Source organism: Lonchura striata, chromosome 1 (genome assembly GCF_046129695.1).
Source record: "Lonchura striata isolate bLonStr1 chromosome 1, bLonStr1.mat, whole genome shotgun sequence".
Taxonomy (NCBI): Eukaryota; Metazoa; Chordata; class Aves; order Passeriformes; family Estrildidae; genus Lonchura; species Lonchura striata.
In genome coordinates, this window is record NC_134603.1 from 42,316,183 (window position 1) to 42,332,460 (window position 16,278).

A 16,278-nucleotide genomic window follows, 5' to 3' on the forward strand; every position below is an offset into this window, starting at 1 on the left:
TGCTAAACATTTGGATTTTCCTGCGCTGTCACCCATTGCAGGCCAGCAGGAGATACAACACCACAGCCAAGATAACAAGATAACTTTTGTCTTTAAAACATGCGGTTTCCTGTTGATACTGTTCTGAATTGTCACATTCGCTGTCTTGTCCTCTTTTTCCTGTCACACATTCCTCCTCTAATTAAGTCTTCAGGGTACTGCACGGAAGAAACATTAGGACAGGGGTGCCCGCAGAGCACCTGAGATCAGGGTACACGCCCTGACCCTCACTGGAGCATCAGTGTCACAAAAGCAGATCAAAGCTTTGGTGTCGCATCTTAATCAGCAATCGCTGCTGCTTACCCTTCTAAACCACAGGCAATAAGGGCTGGTATTTGTATTTTCTGAGTACTGTCAGCAACTTAGCGGTTGCATTTATCCCTTCCAGGCTCTTCACTTGAATAGCATCTCTTTGTGCAGAAGGGTGTCAAATCAGCTTGAGGCTGCTCCTCCAGCCTGGCTTCATCCTCATCCCCAGAGCAAAGCATCCAGGAACTATCAGAGGGAGCTCTGGACATTGCTTTAAGGGGGTTCCTTCCTACTGGACATGGGCATAGGACACACAGAGCCACCAGCATATGAAAATGACAAAATTTAAATAAATATAGGCCATATTTTCATGCATTGCCTGTTGTCATGGGACACGCTGTCCATGGTGTTCTCTCTCTTCACTGCCAGGTAATGTGAGAAACCTGTAGTTTTGGATCACTATGACACTATGTAACTCATGTACTCCTACGGTGAAGCATTAAAAGACCCTAAATTTAAATATTGAAATATGCTAAAACAAAATTGACAAAGCCTCCAAACAATATTCTTGACAATATGAGACAAAATGCCTACAATTTAAAAATGTGCTTTCTGATCACCCACTTTCAAAACATGTTTCCTAAACTCCACTGCTGCAAGAAGTGTGAAAATATCAACAAGACAAGAACACAAGAAAACATTGTAAGTGAATCCCACTTGGATTAATTTAAGCATTTTGCTTTACCAATTTAAAAAAAACTAAGCTAAAAAAACCTAACCAAAGTGGAATTTCTAAACAAGTGGTTTCAGAGTAGGAAAATGGCATTGTTTCAAAACATACTATTTCAGCAATTTCACAACTTTTCATTTGCTTGTACAAGCTTTTCATAAGAAGTTTCCATTATTTTACAAGTTGATCTGACAAAAAATAATTTCTTTGAAAAATTCCCAACCATTTTTCCTAGAAATATTTTTCAAACCTCTAATGTAGTAACTATTCATTAACTTTCAAGGCTTTGACAAAATGTATTTATTCAGCACATCAAAGAATAATTATCCAGTATGCCTGTGAGTATGCTGAACAGTGAGAGACAGAAATGCAACATAAAGATTTATTTCCCCTTTTTCTCTAACAATAGCTGTAGAAATACATTTGAGCATATGTGCTGTGTTTGGCTCGGGTAAAGTTAATTTTATTCAGAGTAGCTGGTATGGGTCTGTGGTTTGGATTTGTGCTGGAAACAGTGTTGATAACACAGGGATGTTTTAGTTATTGATGAGCAGAGCTTGCACAGTCAATGCCTTTTCCGCTCCTCACCCCACCCCACCACTGAGGAGGCTGGGGGTACATAAGGAGCTGGGAGGGGATAGATGACCCTAACTGACCAAAGGAATATCCCAGATTATAGAGCATCATGCTAAGAAAGAGAGGGGAACACTCATAATGATGGCATTTGTCTTCCCAAATCACTATTACCCACGATGAAGCCCACTTTTCCAAGTGATGGCTAAACAACTGCCCACCAATGGGAAGGGGGGGGAATGTATTCCCAGTTTTCCTTTCCTTGCATGAGCAGCTTTTGCTTTATCTGTTAAAGTGTTTTCATCTCAAACCATTGAGTTTTCTCACTTTTACTATTCCAATTCTCTCCACCATCTCCCTGTTGAAGGATGGAGTCTGTGGCTGTGTGGGGCTTAGTTGCCATCTGGGGTTAAACCCTGACAACACAAAACTTTTCTCTTAAGCAGAGAAAAGCTCTAGGGAAAGCTGTAACAAAGCTGCAAACCTCTCTAGCATGGTAATTTTAAATTTTGGAGCTTACACAAAATAAAAGCAGATTTCCGAGTTTATATCTCTTCCTGACTATTTAAAAAAAGCCTGTTAAAGCTTAGGAAAAGTAGAAACCTAGTGGGGAAAAAAGGTAATCTTTAACCTTAGAAAAAAAAACCCAAAAAAGTGTGGATCCTTTACGGAAAAACCATGAGGTTGAGCCTGCTGGTGCCATTCCTGGAGACTGAACATGGCTATAGCTGTCCTCCTGGGGGGCTACCAGGGTGGGGTTCAGGCCCTGATCCTGAAGAAGGTAAAATGAAAACTGCATTCTGCCTTTATATGTACCTGAAACAATGGTACTGGGCTGGGTATGGGACCAGCAGCCTGCCTGGACACCACTGGGTATTTGAAGGAAGTCACTGGAGAAGCCCAGTGAAGATCATGAACCTCACTAAGAAAAGGGGCTTATTCCAACCTCCTCCATTACCTTTTCTTACCTGGATTCTGCTAGGCTTGAGCCAGTGCTGACTCCCAAGAGCCGCTGCAGGCTCTGATCTGGATTTTTCAGTGTGGGTTTTTCACTGCAGCTATGTGTTTCACTGCACCTATGGTTTCCAAAAGTGCTTAACATGCTTTTTTTTTTTTTTAATTCCAGTGACAAGGGGGAGAAACACTCATGAGAATTTTCTTGGAGAAAAGATAACTACTACTTGTACCCAACCCAACTGGGATGTATCATCATCACTAATTTTAATTTCAAAATTGAAATAGGGATGAACCATATTTCAGTGATCATTTTAAGCTGGTTAATAGGTTCTTTTAATAATAGTCCCACAAAACAGAAAATGTTTCACACACAGAACTAGATTTTGAATTGTTTTCAATTTGTATGGAAGTTTAGTTCACCACAAACATTCCTTTCTTGACCAAAAATGTTATTTATCTACAGCACACACAAAAATTTATGTTCTCATAGAACAAAAAAATATGGTATCATCTGATTTGGGATGAAACACCAAAAGCACATTTAATTTAATCTTACAGTGGTTTAATTTGAATTCATAACTCTTTCCCCATTCATTTCTCCCATCTCCTCAGTCTACTATACTACATGTACTTTTCACTACTGCATATACTGACCTTTGTATACCTACCTACTGAACCCAAATTTCAATATGAGGTATCAGTGAAAGATTCCCAGCATTCCTCAGTTTTTCATTCACATGTGGACACTTGCTTTAATCCTACAGCTGCTGTGTTAATGTATTAATACCATTACATAAACAGTGTATTCTTTGTATATTTTATATTATAATTTTGAATTATTATTAAATTGTTACTATTAAGTGGTAGGAGCTGGGACCAATCAACTTTGTAAATACAGCTATGTGAACAACATTCAACTGACAAAATGGCAAGAATATTTTGTAGAAGTCAGAGTTCCTTAGTAGGCAATACTGTTTTTTAGCTAAAGAAGACCAGTTTACAAAAGATTATGGTGAGCAGGGTAGGAAAAGGAAGTGAACAGAAATTCTTTTTGTTCCATATGCACAAGTCAACAACGGAGGAACAGAAATCTCAAGGCACGGATGCAGATTTGTCTTGGGAGCTCTGGGTAACTTCTTTAGTGTCAGCACTTATAAACCTTAGTAAGAAAGCAAGCAGCCACCAGGTGCCAAAGGGAAACACTGAAATTATTCCAAAATGAGGTCATAGGAACAACTCATCATTTCCAAACAACTACTGCAACAACTAGATAGATGGTGCTGGTGATGGCCTGGAAGGACACACTCTTGGAAAAAGCACCATCCTCATCACCTGTATTTTTGCCACCTGAAGAACAACAGGGACAATTTGTCTACTTCAACAGCACCCACAAGGTGTTATTTATTCGGGTTTAGAAACACACAGATGGAAACTACTGTTATAACTGCTATATTATGATAATCACCACAATGATCCTCTTCTTCTACTGACTCAGTTTATTAAAGCTGCCAGAAAAGATTGCCCAACTGTGACCACTGCTTAGGAGTTAAGAAGCGGTTCAAACTTTGGGTATTTGCAGTTGCAGAATGGGTTGCACCATTTCAGAACACAGCTGGTGAAATGGAATAACGGGGGAATGCATCCTTTGGATATTAAATGCTTCCTAGTTTTCTTATCTGCAGGTTGATTTCAGTAGCATTAAATGGAAAAACAATTAAATCAGCAGTATTTTCAAAATAAGTTATCTGAAGCCTACATTGGGCAGAAATAAAATACCAGGTATTTACACAACACACAAAACCAGCTTGGAATTTTATCACAGCTGCACACAAAGTGGTGCTCCCAGAAAGCAAGAATATTATTTTTCACACTGCAGTAGCATTTTCATGTATAATAAGAAACTTCCACACAAACTTTGCACCTCAACAGGTTTTAGTTAGAAGTTTTCCTGAAATACAGCCCTGACAAAAGGAGAAGCCAAGGAATGCTCTTCCTTTGTCTTTCCAAGTCCTTCCCAACACCTCTGTTTAATCCAATCAAATTACAATGATCTGTGATGAGGTCAGTTTGCAGGATGGGGTAAGACACAGAAGAATGCCATGTGAAAAGAAAGAACATCTACTATCTCTGATGACTTAAGGCTGTACTAATCTAAGTGAAACTGCTCGAAGAAAACAGAAATCAGACTTTGAAATGCTCAGGGTCAGAATACTGGCACTGCTTACAAACAGACAAAATGAACTTCCATGTTCTACTTGCTTTGTGTGTAAGATTGTTGTATTAAAAGACTGAAATTTAACATAGGCAATCTCAGGACACAGGAAACCTTTTACATTGTTTTCAAATTTCTAGTTGAGTAATGAAAGAAATATTAACATCTCCACCTACACTTCCCCACAAACTAAACTTTTTAATGACCAGATTCAGATACGAAAATATCCAACTTCTCATGGCATGCATTTGAGTGCTCTGTAGATTTCAAAATCATTTTTGTCATCTGCAACTTGAAATTATGTCCACTGAAGGATTTTTCTGTAAAATCATAAAATGCTGTGTTTTTCATGATGCACAAGAACAGCAAAATTTTAAACTAAACATTTTTCTTTATGCAAATATAGATGCATATACACATCCATGGAGAAAAAAAACCCATATATGTATACATACTGCATTTTCAGACTTGAAATCAGTATTTTCCAGGTGGTATCAACAATGAGGTTAGCATCCACAAACTCAAAATTCCACAGATTTAGCATCCACAAACTAAAAACCGGTTTCATGCCAGAAAGTAGAGAAGCTAGATGAAGGTTTTTCTGCCCTACACCACCAATTCCAGTTTTAAGCTGTCCCCTCTCCTCCCTCATAACTGTGATAGCAAAACCAAGTTGAACCAACATAATAAATCAGACCAGGGAATTGATTTGCCTTAACAAACAAATTTCAGATGCAAAAATGAAGTTATTTACGTGCAGTACTACATGCAGCTGGGGAGTTTCCAGCACAGGAAAGACATGAGACCTGCTGGAGCAGCTCCATAGGAGGGCTACAAAATTGGCCAGAGGGCTGGAGCACCTCTGCTATGAACACAGGCTACTGAGACAATTGGGATTGATCAGCCTAGGGAAGACCTTATTGCCTTTTAACATTTAAAGAGGGCTCATAAGAAAGATGGGGACAAATTTTACAATTGGTTTTGTTGTGGTAAGAAAAGGGGCAATGGTTTTAAATTAAAAGAGGGTAGATTCAGACCAGATATATGGAATTTTTTTTTTTTTTTTTTTTTTTTTTTTTACAAAGAGGGTTGTGATACACTGCAACAGGTTTTCCGTACAAGTGGTAGTTGGATGGGGTTCTGAAACACCTTATCTAGTAGAATTTGTCCTTGGTCAAGACAGGGTGGTTGGATTAGATGGCCTTTAAAGGACCCTTCAATCCAAACCGTTTTATGATTCTGCATTTTTTTTGGCATCAATTTGCTGACTTAGCATCACAAACTGATGCTCATCTGAATGGGCACCCTGGCATGTAGTGGCAAAAACACAATTCACTGGGGTGAAGAAATCTGGGGAGATAGACATGGAGTCAGATTAATTTCAAAGCAGATTAGAGAGAGAATAATTTAGCATGGATTTCCCAATGAGAGATCACAGCTTTGTCACGCACAAGATGAAGCATAAAAACAAATGGGCTTTCTGCCACTGGTTGAAGGTCCATCACAATCCTCCTGCCTGAAGCATTTGTCTTTTGGCTTGGTTTTGATGGAAATATTGGTCTGAATCCCCACAGATTGGGGGGATTGTTATTCTTGCAAGAATAACACTTGTAAAAATAATTTTTACACAAAATATTTACACAAATGATAGCACACAATGTAACATTAGAAACAATATTGCATTTTAATTTTATAACTGCAGAAGAAACAGGCAAATTTAAAAATGCAAGCTTAATCTAGCAGGCCCAGCAGAAACACTTCAAAATCACTGAAAGCCAGTCTAATGGAAAACATGTTTGAAACCCTAATAAAAAGTTTACTTTTTTGCATATTTTAAAGTCCATTTCGTCTTTCTGGTTTGCCAATGTGCATTTACAACTGTATGCTACAAAAACATACAAACACATAATCTAATTTCCCCAGCAGAATCAGTTCACTAACACTGAATATGTAAAACAGACTTCAAAAGTGAGGTGCAGGCTTTCAAACTCAAATTTCAATCTGTGTTCAACTGCCAACCACACTTCTGACTCATATTTCTTCTCATGTATCTTCTCTATAGTTTACTGAATCTATTCAACTTACCTAAAGCTTCAAATATGGATGCCATTTAATGGTCAGCTGTAGTGATTTTCTATTCTACCTGTATATTAATTTTATTTAAATAATTGTTTCAAGATCCTTCAGTGACATCTGCAATTCTTGAAATACATTGGAGTGAGAAATTATTATGTTCAAATGAACATATTCACTTCAGTATTTCTTTTCCTTGGACTGAGGCAGATCAGCTGGTAAATCAGACTGTCACAAACATTGTTTCCTTTGCTTTATCACTTCATACTTGCAGGAATTAAAATTAATTTTTCTTTTCATAATGACTAAAATAGTACCTTTTTAAGGAGATAGTGACAAACCCAGTAAATTTTCTTGCTGATATAAAGGGAGGGAAGAAAAAAAAAAAAAAGTTTGCTGTTTTTAAAGAACTAAATGGATATAAACTGTCAGACTCTGGGTCATCATTAAGCATAGGCCAGAGCATTGGCACAAACAACCGTGTTGTAGAGCCTACAAGCTTTATTTGGTTTCTAGTTCACATTCTTGTAGAGTGAGACATTCTTAATTTGGGAGAACTACGGATAAACATTTATGGGAAAAATTATTAAATATTTCCTTTCACAAAGGTAGCAGGCAAAATAAAAATAAAAACAACTTCTGCACAAAATGCTAAAGGTGGTCTTTAACTATCTAAATTCATCAAAGCAAATGATGTATCTTTGCTCATTTCTGACAGGCACTTGGGGATTTTACTATTGAGAGACCAATCTTCCCTCTGCCATTTACCATTCACAAGGTCCTACTACATTTATTTTCAGACTGGAATAGTATTATCCATATGTGAAATGGATATCCAAATAGTCAAGCCCATCATAAGGAGGTCATAGTCATTTATATACATTTGCACCTAGAATACTTACAAGATAATGGTATTTATTACACTACCTGATGTAATACATAACTATTGGTCACTTCCCAAACCTCTCACTGAACTCCAGTAGCCTTTGAGAGCTGTTTGTTGCAATTCAGTTTATGAGACAATATTTCAAATGTTCTTGCTCCAAAGAACTCTTGGAATGATGAAGACATCTGAATATTTTCTTTCTAAATATGAAACATGTTCTGCTTGTAGAAGATTTCAGATTTTTAAACAAATATAAAACACTGCTTATTCACCCCAGTGAAAGAAGACATCCTGTAGAGGGGTCTGAGGCCTGAGTGGACACTGCAATTTCTGCTGGCTTTAGCTCTCGGCACTGCAACTCATTTATCTAAGTCTGAGAAATCCACAGGAACACCTAGGAACACCGAGATCAGATGTGTTTTGATCAGTGTGTACAGAGAGCTGAACCTTATTCTACCTCTACAAGCAGGAACATGCTGGCCTGACTGTACATGGACCAGGGATATCAAAGCTCTCTTCCTCCTCTGACCAAGTTAGATACGAACATTCTCTAGAGAAAATTCAATGGCATGCACACCACCCCTGCTGCACTATGAATTTTTTGTGATTTTTAGCTACTGAAAATACAGAAGATTGCCTCCTCTTCCTTGTATCTATATAATGATGCATGCTCATGGCTTCTTAGGAAAGGTGTTCCTCTCCTGATCCCTCACTAACTGTCAAGGCCAAAGTCAAAAGAGTTTGCACTAAATGGGCAAATCTTTGAGATCAACTTGGTAGCTCCTTCCAGCCAGTGTAAAAGATGAGGTTGATTTTCAAAATTTTATCATGACTGTGGTAAGGCCAAGGTTTTATTAGCAATTCCAGTATTTGATGTCATTACCTATAAACTCCCCAATGTAGCCCAAAAATAACCTGGGGCACCATCAGTATAACAAAATCTCAGGCGTATGTTTTTCTGAAATGTCATGCAAACATCTAGAAGAGCTCTCTTTGTGGTACCACCTTAATTGTGTCACACCAGAAAAGGAGAAGTCAGTAACAATAAAGCAAATTTTGCTTTTCAGATGTCCAATGAAACAATACGCCAAAGATTTAACCTTCCAAATTAACAGGCAACAGATATTTAGCAGAATTAGTTTCACAGCACTGTGTGTCACCACAGTTATGCATGAAGATGTCACAGAGCTTGGCCTTTGAGGAGAGAACAAAATAATTGAAAAACAAGACCGACAGGAGGAGAATAAACTACTTTTTCCTGGGAAGTGAACTATGCTAAATAACTGATCCTTCTTGAAAAGCCTCCAGTATCATACTTCTTTGACTGGTCACTAGTTAACCTGCTGCCTATCAGTGAAACTGGGAGTACTTATCAGCTGGTATTATTAGTCATGTGACTTCAAATACTAATCATATTTATTTTAAAACTTTGGTACAGTAATTGCAGTTTCTTACTCATGAGGAATAAAATGCTGCATTCCACTTCAGTTTATTAAAAATTTTAGGACTATGTTAACTGCTGCCTAATATACATAAAATATAGCCAAATTAAGTAATTCTTTAAAAATTGAAAGATTATTTGTATGTGGCTTACTATATTTCTTCTAGGAAACAATAAAAGGGTAAAATGCCCTAACAAAGAATCAAGATATTATGACATGGCAAAAGAGATAATCCTACCTGATTGCCACACCTTTTAAAATTATGTATAAGGAGTCTTTTGTTCCCTGGTTTTTGGAATGTCAAGCAACTCACAAATAATAATCTAGACCTAAATAAACATATGCTAGTTAAAAAATCCTGTATTTATTTAAAGCATTAAATGAATCATTACTTCAAGTATTCAAATGGCAGTATCCTCCCTCAGTTTCTTACCTTTCCTCTCTTTTATAAAGGCAACCTAAGACTATGCCAATAAGCTATCAGCAAATTTTCCTCAACCTGTTTAAAACATTCACCAGACAGTTTTAAGTATCATCAGAAATCCTTAATATTATTATATTATGCTAACTTAAAGTAGGAAGCTATCTGTAAGTCTTTAAAGCAGGAAAACCTGAATTTTCAGGATTTTTTTACTACTTCCTTAATACAATTACCTCAATTCCTGTATTTTGTCATTCCATCAGTAACATCAAGATTTTTCAGCAGAGTTATAAAGAGCAAAAATATGAAGAAAGTAAAAATACTCTGATAATACAATCAAGACTTAAAACCCCCTACATGTTAAAGAGTTTGATTCTTGGGGTCTTTTTAAATAAGAGAAGAGTATCGTCACTTGGGATTACTTCTCCCCTTCACTTGTAACATACCTAAATAAGCTTAAAATGTCCTTTTATTCAAGAGAGGGTTTAGTTACTTATTAAGAATTACTTACTCCTTGCCAGTGGTTTGTATCAACTTTAGAGAGTAACATGGAGAGATGTGTTTCTGAAGTGGGAAAATCCCAGCAACCCACAAGCTTCAACAATGAAGGCACATACAACCTCTAAGAGGAGATGATGGGACAAAAAAGAAGCAGGGCCGAATCTTGGAACAATCCACTATGAAAAAATAGCTAAATTGGTGTTTGAAGAATTTCTTGACAAAGATGGCAATGTCCAGTTGCCCCCTCCCTCCACCCCCCTTAAGTTAAGATAGTTGCACCCAATTAAAAACACCTTTGTTTAAGCACACAGTTTCTCCTACCCTCCCTCATTATCTGGTCAGAATTAATGATTAGCTGATTAATTAATTGTTACTCAATTACCACCTAATCCAACCCTCATCAACGTATCCTAGGCACACCTTTACAACCACAATAAATAAGATGAATGTTCATCTCCTCCTCTTCTTTTCCCACTCTCTTTCCTATCCTCCTTTTCCCACTCCCCACAGATTAACACATTCTGAGATTTATTTTCCTGTATGAAATCCAAGAATCAGAGTTTTCTCTCTATGTTTTCCCCACAGGGTGAAGAGGACATGTTGGTCCCAAGCCTACCCTCTGGTCTCACATTGGGGTGAGTGTCAGTGATTCCTGCAGTGTTGAAGTTCCAGCAGAGCTCCTTAAAAATGGTCCCACATTGCCCAGCATTTTTTGACTTTCTTCCATCCTCCAATGCTACTTTTTGGGGTTCTTTTTATTTCTCAGCTCCTTTTAGAGAAGCACCTCCTTAGCCCAACTCACTTTAATTGTTCAGAGAAAACTTTTATTCACTATGAAAGAACAAGCTACTTTAAAAGTGAAACAATCAAAATAAATGCAAATTCCTGAATAAAATTCTCATCACCGTACTGCCCTATTCCACATGCTCTGAAACTGGTCTATACTGTATGCCATATGCCAAAATAATTTGTATATATTACTGACATTTTTCGTGTTCCCTGCAATGTTTGGAATACCACATGGCATGGGGTGCAAGAAGATAAGATCATTTATGTAAGCAAAATATGACCTTACAAGTGGGTAAATCCCTCATGTGCGTATGCAGGACAAATAGCTGTGAGTACCAGTACTACTTGTATGTGTAATTATTTGCTTTAAATGCCACATCAATTCTGCAAACAAATAGTAACTATTTAGCAATATTCATCTCTTTCTATTGTATAACACTGAGCAGAGGAAAGAGAGAGAAAGGTAAGACTTCAAAGTCCCTTAATAAATATATATTGGCTGCAAGCTAGTACAGAGATGTTGAGCTTGTGCTGTGAAAACAGAAATTCATGGCTGATAAAACAGCAGAAAATGGAAAGAACAGCCTCATCCAAAAAATTAAAAGTGCAACAGGCTGTGCTGCTCTGGGAGAAAAACATCAGCCTAGAAAGAGTAAACACAGAATTTATATGTAACATTCATTCATATAAACATATATATAAGCCCACACACATCCTAGGTTGTGTTCTTGTGGATTGCTTTTTTTAAATATAATTCACAAGCAGATATAGACAAAACTTACTGAATCTTCCTGTTTAGAATCTGAAGGTGATAAGGTTAAGTACTCTGAAATCAACAGATGACACATTCAGTTTTCAGTACACATATGTATTCTGCAGAAATCCCGTTATTACATCTCTTCTGAGTGTTTTGCACCTGTGCCTCTCAACATATGGTTAAAAATGGTGGGGTTTTTTTTTGTATTAGCAGCTTGAACAGACTGGTACCATTTGAATCAGGGGACATTTGAGTCCCACTGCTGAGTAAGAAAAGAGGAATTCTGTCAGCCCCGGGTCAGGCTACAGGTAAGTGCCACCCACCTGTTGCTTCACACATATGGAAAATATCATGTGATGCCCTCACAGTGGAACAGTGGTTTATGGAACAGTGAGGTTTATACCCTGCTTGCGAGGATGGCTTGGGAACAGCTTTACTTCAGCTCTCTGTCCTGTCTCTGGAAATATTTCCCACTTGGGGTGGCATGAACCTCTCAGGCTGGAGGAGGAAAGTCTATCCTTTATCTCTCTCCCCCTCCTCCCTTTTCAACCCCAACTGTTTCCATGGTGGAGCCAGCTCTAGCCGCTGCCAGAGAAAACAAGGCATTTTCCCACCTCGAGGGCATTCCCCTCTGAACATCAAACGTCTACAGCAAACAATGGAGTTGAAAAAGCTTTACAAATAAAAGGTCACAAGAGTTTTTCATAGTGGAAAAATATCAGGCTACCTACAAGCAGGGGTTGCTTCCAGCTCACCAACAACACACATGGTTTCAAACACACTTCACTGTGAGCTGAACTAGTCTTTGCTGAGACATTGCATGGTCCCAGTGATGTAACTTGAATTCATTCTCCCTCAAGCTATTTTGTAATCACATTAATTGTCAGGTCTTAAAAAGAAGAGATTTTCAGTTCTTTGGGAAGGCAGTGCATTTACATGCTGTAAGAAGCCAAGCAAACTGGAGGGTGCTCTGAAATAGCAGGTCATACACTAAGCAGCACACAAAGTAGGGGAAAGGAGAAGGGGCATGTGCTACTGGAGAGCTTCAGGGAGAGGAGCAGAGCATGTGATAAGCTGTTGATGGAGCTGAGCTTTGCAAGCTCTAGCCAAAGGACAAATGAGCAATGCAGAGAGCCCCTGGCTGCCAGAAGCTACTGAACCCACACTAGAGGCCTCCATGGAGACTTGGCAGCATGGGGTTCAGCAACAGCAGGAGCCACATGTTTTCTGGGCTCCTGCTCTATGCCTGCACATAGGCTCAGCCCTGCCAGCACCGCAGTCTCCCATGGGGTCACGTTTCCCCATGGTCACCCTGGCCCCCACCCAAACATCCCCTCTGCTCCATTCCCCTACAGCACTGGCATTGCTCCACAAGCACACTCTGGTGGTCTTCCCTCTCTTCTGTCTCTCAGAACCAGAGGGTTTTGTCAGGAAGTGTGTGACACCCACTGAGTGCTGCTCCTAAGAAGATGAACAGAGAACTCTTAGTCCCTAGACCAAGAGCAGAAGATGAAAGGTAATTCAAGAAATCATTTGGTGGGAAAAATACCGGACAAGGTATCACTGAACAAGTTTCTTTACTAATCTCTAGCTAAACTAAAATTCCTTCAGATGAGCATAACGAAATAATTTTACTGTGGGAAATTACCAGAGTTTAAATGTGCACCCCACGTATTTGGCATTCATCTCCTCCAGAATTCTGCATACAGGTAAGCCTCAGCAAAGACAGAAACTGTGATTATCTGCATTTTTCTGCATTGCTGGGGCAGTAGAGGAAGGGAGTGGCAGGCATGAGTTGAACGTTCTGAGTTTTCAGAACTAATTATGTTGAAAATTAAAATTGTCATAATTTCATAATAAGAAGGACTTGCTTTGGATTTCTTTTTAATTTTCCCACTTCCCTACAGGATAGTTTAGCAGACACAAGCCAGAAGAGCCAGTGGCTGGAAGAGTAGTCGAACACTTGCTCATTAAAAGAATTAACCCTACACATCTTTTACCAATCACCATCCCACCAACTCCCATGGGAAGCTGCCCAACAAGACCATCACTCTCACTTACTGCCTACAGCTTCTCCCAAGATTTCAACACCTTTCTGTACATTCATGCTTAACCTAAAGTGCCCCGTATGGAAATGCTCCTCCAATCTTGCCTTCCCTCCTCCTTCCTCACTTGGAAAAGACTGGTCAGTCAACATTTTCTTTGCAATAGGATGAAGAAAACCTGTGAGCCTGACTAATTGCAAAAAAAGACTCACACTAGAAGTACTGCTGAGAAAAAAACACATCTGAGTTTTTACATTTTAAATATGGGTGATTGAGAAAATGGGACTTAACTGGTTAAGGAAACTGGTAATTAGAGGTCACTGATAACTAGGGGGTAGGGACAAAGGGAGTAAGGGAGTAGTTTGTCATTGGTACATAAAATGTTTCTATTTGACAGTTTCCCATGTTAAACCATAAAGTGACAATTGGTTTATAGACACTGTAACTTTAATCTTAGCAGAGGCCATAAATTCAGAATAATCTGAAATCTTACCTCAGTACTTCAAAATAAAAACAGAAATGAAAAATTGTTACTGGTAAATAGCACCATATGAATAATCTTTTTTTCCCCCACTCTTTTTCCATAGGCACACGTACCAATTAGAACAGAATGTCTAGAAACCTTAACCAGGTTTATGCCCCATTACACTGGGCACATGAGATATGCAGCACTTTGCTTAGACTGCTCACAAGCTTTTAGCAAATTTCAGCAAATGGATAGAACAAATGTGTGTGTGTGAAGAACAACAATAGGCCATGTAGATAATCTATAGAAATCACAGTTAATTTTTCTGTTGTCTTATCTTTACCACAGTGAGTTGTACTGTGTACAGATGGATTTCCAAAACACACCAACTAGGTCTCCAATTCCAATACCTCCTTAAAACTCCCTCTTCTTCAGCATCCATGCCATTTGTACATCTGAACCCCAAGGCAATAATTTCTTTTTTTCAAGCAGGCAAAACAATTATTTCTCAGATATTAAATACACTAACACAATGCAGACTCATACAGAGAAAGAAAATATGCACTAAATGTTTTGCAAAGGGGCCAAAGAAGGGAGTTTCTGGCAATTACTCAGCATAAGGAGTAAGGTATATGGTGAATAGATTAGATAAAATTAGTAGTTGTCAACCCAGTACTGCCTGATGACAGAAATTACAGCTTTATCTCTCTCTTATCCATGCCTCCCACATATCATGTGCCTCATTAGGATCCTATGGACAGAACACACAAGAAAAAGACCATTCTCAAGCAATCCTCAAGCAGAAAAATCCATCTAAAAAGTAAGTGAAAAATCTCCTGCCAGATTTAGTAAAAATGATTTAACTTTGTTACAGGACCTAATTATGTACTGTCCTAGACTATGACAGCATTTGAGGAATGGGAAAATCCATGCTGTAACCAGGTGTCTTGCCACGGTTAAAAATGCGTCCTTGCCCTCAAACACATGTTCTTTGCATGTTGGAAAAACTAGCCATACAATAAAACCAAAAATTAAAGACAACTGGCAACTGACTCCAGGAAAGGCCTGAGCAGTCAGGATCTAGCTATGTTACATTTGGCTGTGTTTAGTTAGATGATACGGGTATGAACTTTGAGAAAGCACTAGAAACACCTTTGCCAAATGTTTGGAGGACAAAGATGTTGCTTTTTAGGCTACACGGTCTATACAGTATCTGGTACAATGATCTGTGACCACAATGCCCAAAGCTAGCAGCACGGTACTGGTTGTCCTAGCCATCTTTGTGGGAAAACATAGTGGGATAAAACTGCTTTTCCCAATTATCCACATTCTTCCAACTAAGTTCTTGCGCAGAGGTTTTTTTTTGTTGGTTTTTTTTTTTTTTGAGTCACAAGAGCATGAGGAACAAATGAACAAGGACCCTGAATGGCTGAACAGTAAGTCCAGAACAAGCCCAAGGGCCAGCGTGTGATGACACTGCATGGGTAATTTCCTTCTGCATAAAAACCCCTAACCTTAGGAAGCATTTAGCAGAAAAGTAAAAGTGATCAAAAATGTTTTCTATCTGATCATACCAAACAAGTTTCCATCAGATTTAAAGAACGGTGCAAAACATTCCAGCACAATTTTTCTGGTTTGCATTACAAGGAAGAATGTGTGCACATCAAAGCTTGAATTTGCCCAGTAAGAAATTATTCTTCTGGTCCTCAAAAGACCAAAGACCAGCTGACTTTGAAATTAGAATGAACTGAGCCTAGACCACATTTGTAAAGGGAAAAGAGAACCAAATCACAGACACGATCTGTAGAGAAGACTAGATACTGCAGACATAAGTTTTCCCACCTGTTTTTGAGGTTAAGGCTGTAGGCACTGGACACACATAATTCATGAGCTGTGCTTCCACAGTCTCACAGGGCTTTCAAGAGCCTCTCACATTCTTCTCAAGTGGATCATTAAGGGTGGTGTACCTAAATGGATGGGTGGAGGAAATTTATCTGAACAGAAGATTAGAAGTGATTCAATTTTGGGAGATAACCCGACTTTTTGTCTTGGTAAAACAATAGTTCAGCCATGTGAGTTTACACTGGCATGTGGGGCTACTCAGCAGTTTCACACATGGAAAAGAATAGCATTATAAA

At 38.6% G+C, this 16,278-nt stretch overlaps 1 protein-coding gene across 1 annotated transcript in view; it reads right to left on the reverse strand.

Annotated features, from left to right (window-relative positions):
* Window positions 1-16,278, reverse strand: part of SPIDR (scaffold protein involved in DNA repair) — a 193,701-nt gene that overhangs the window by 38,637 nt on the left and 138,786 nt on the right. The gene's annotated exons all lie outside the window — the stretch shown is intronic.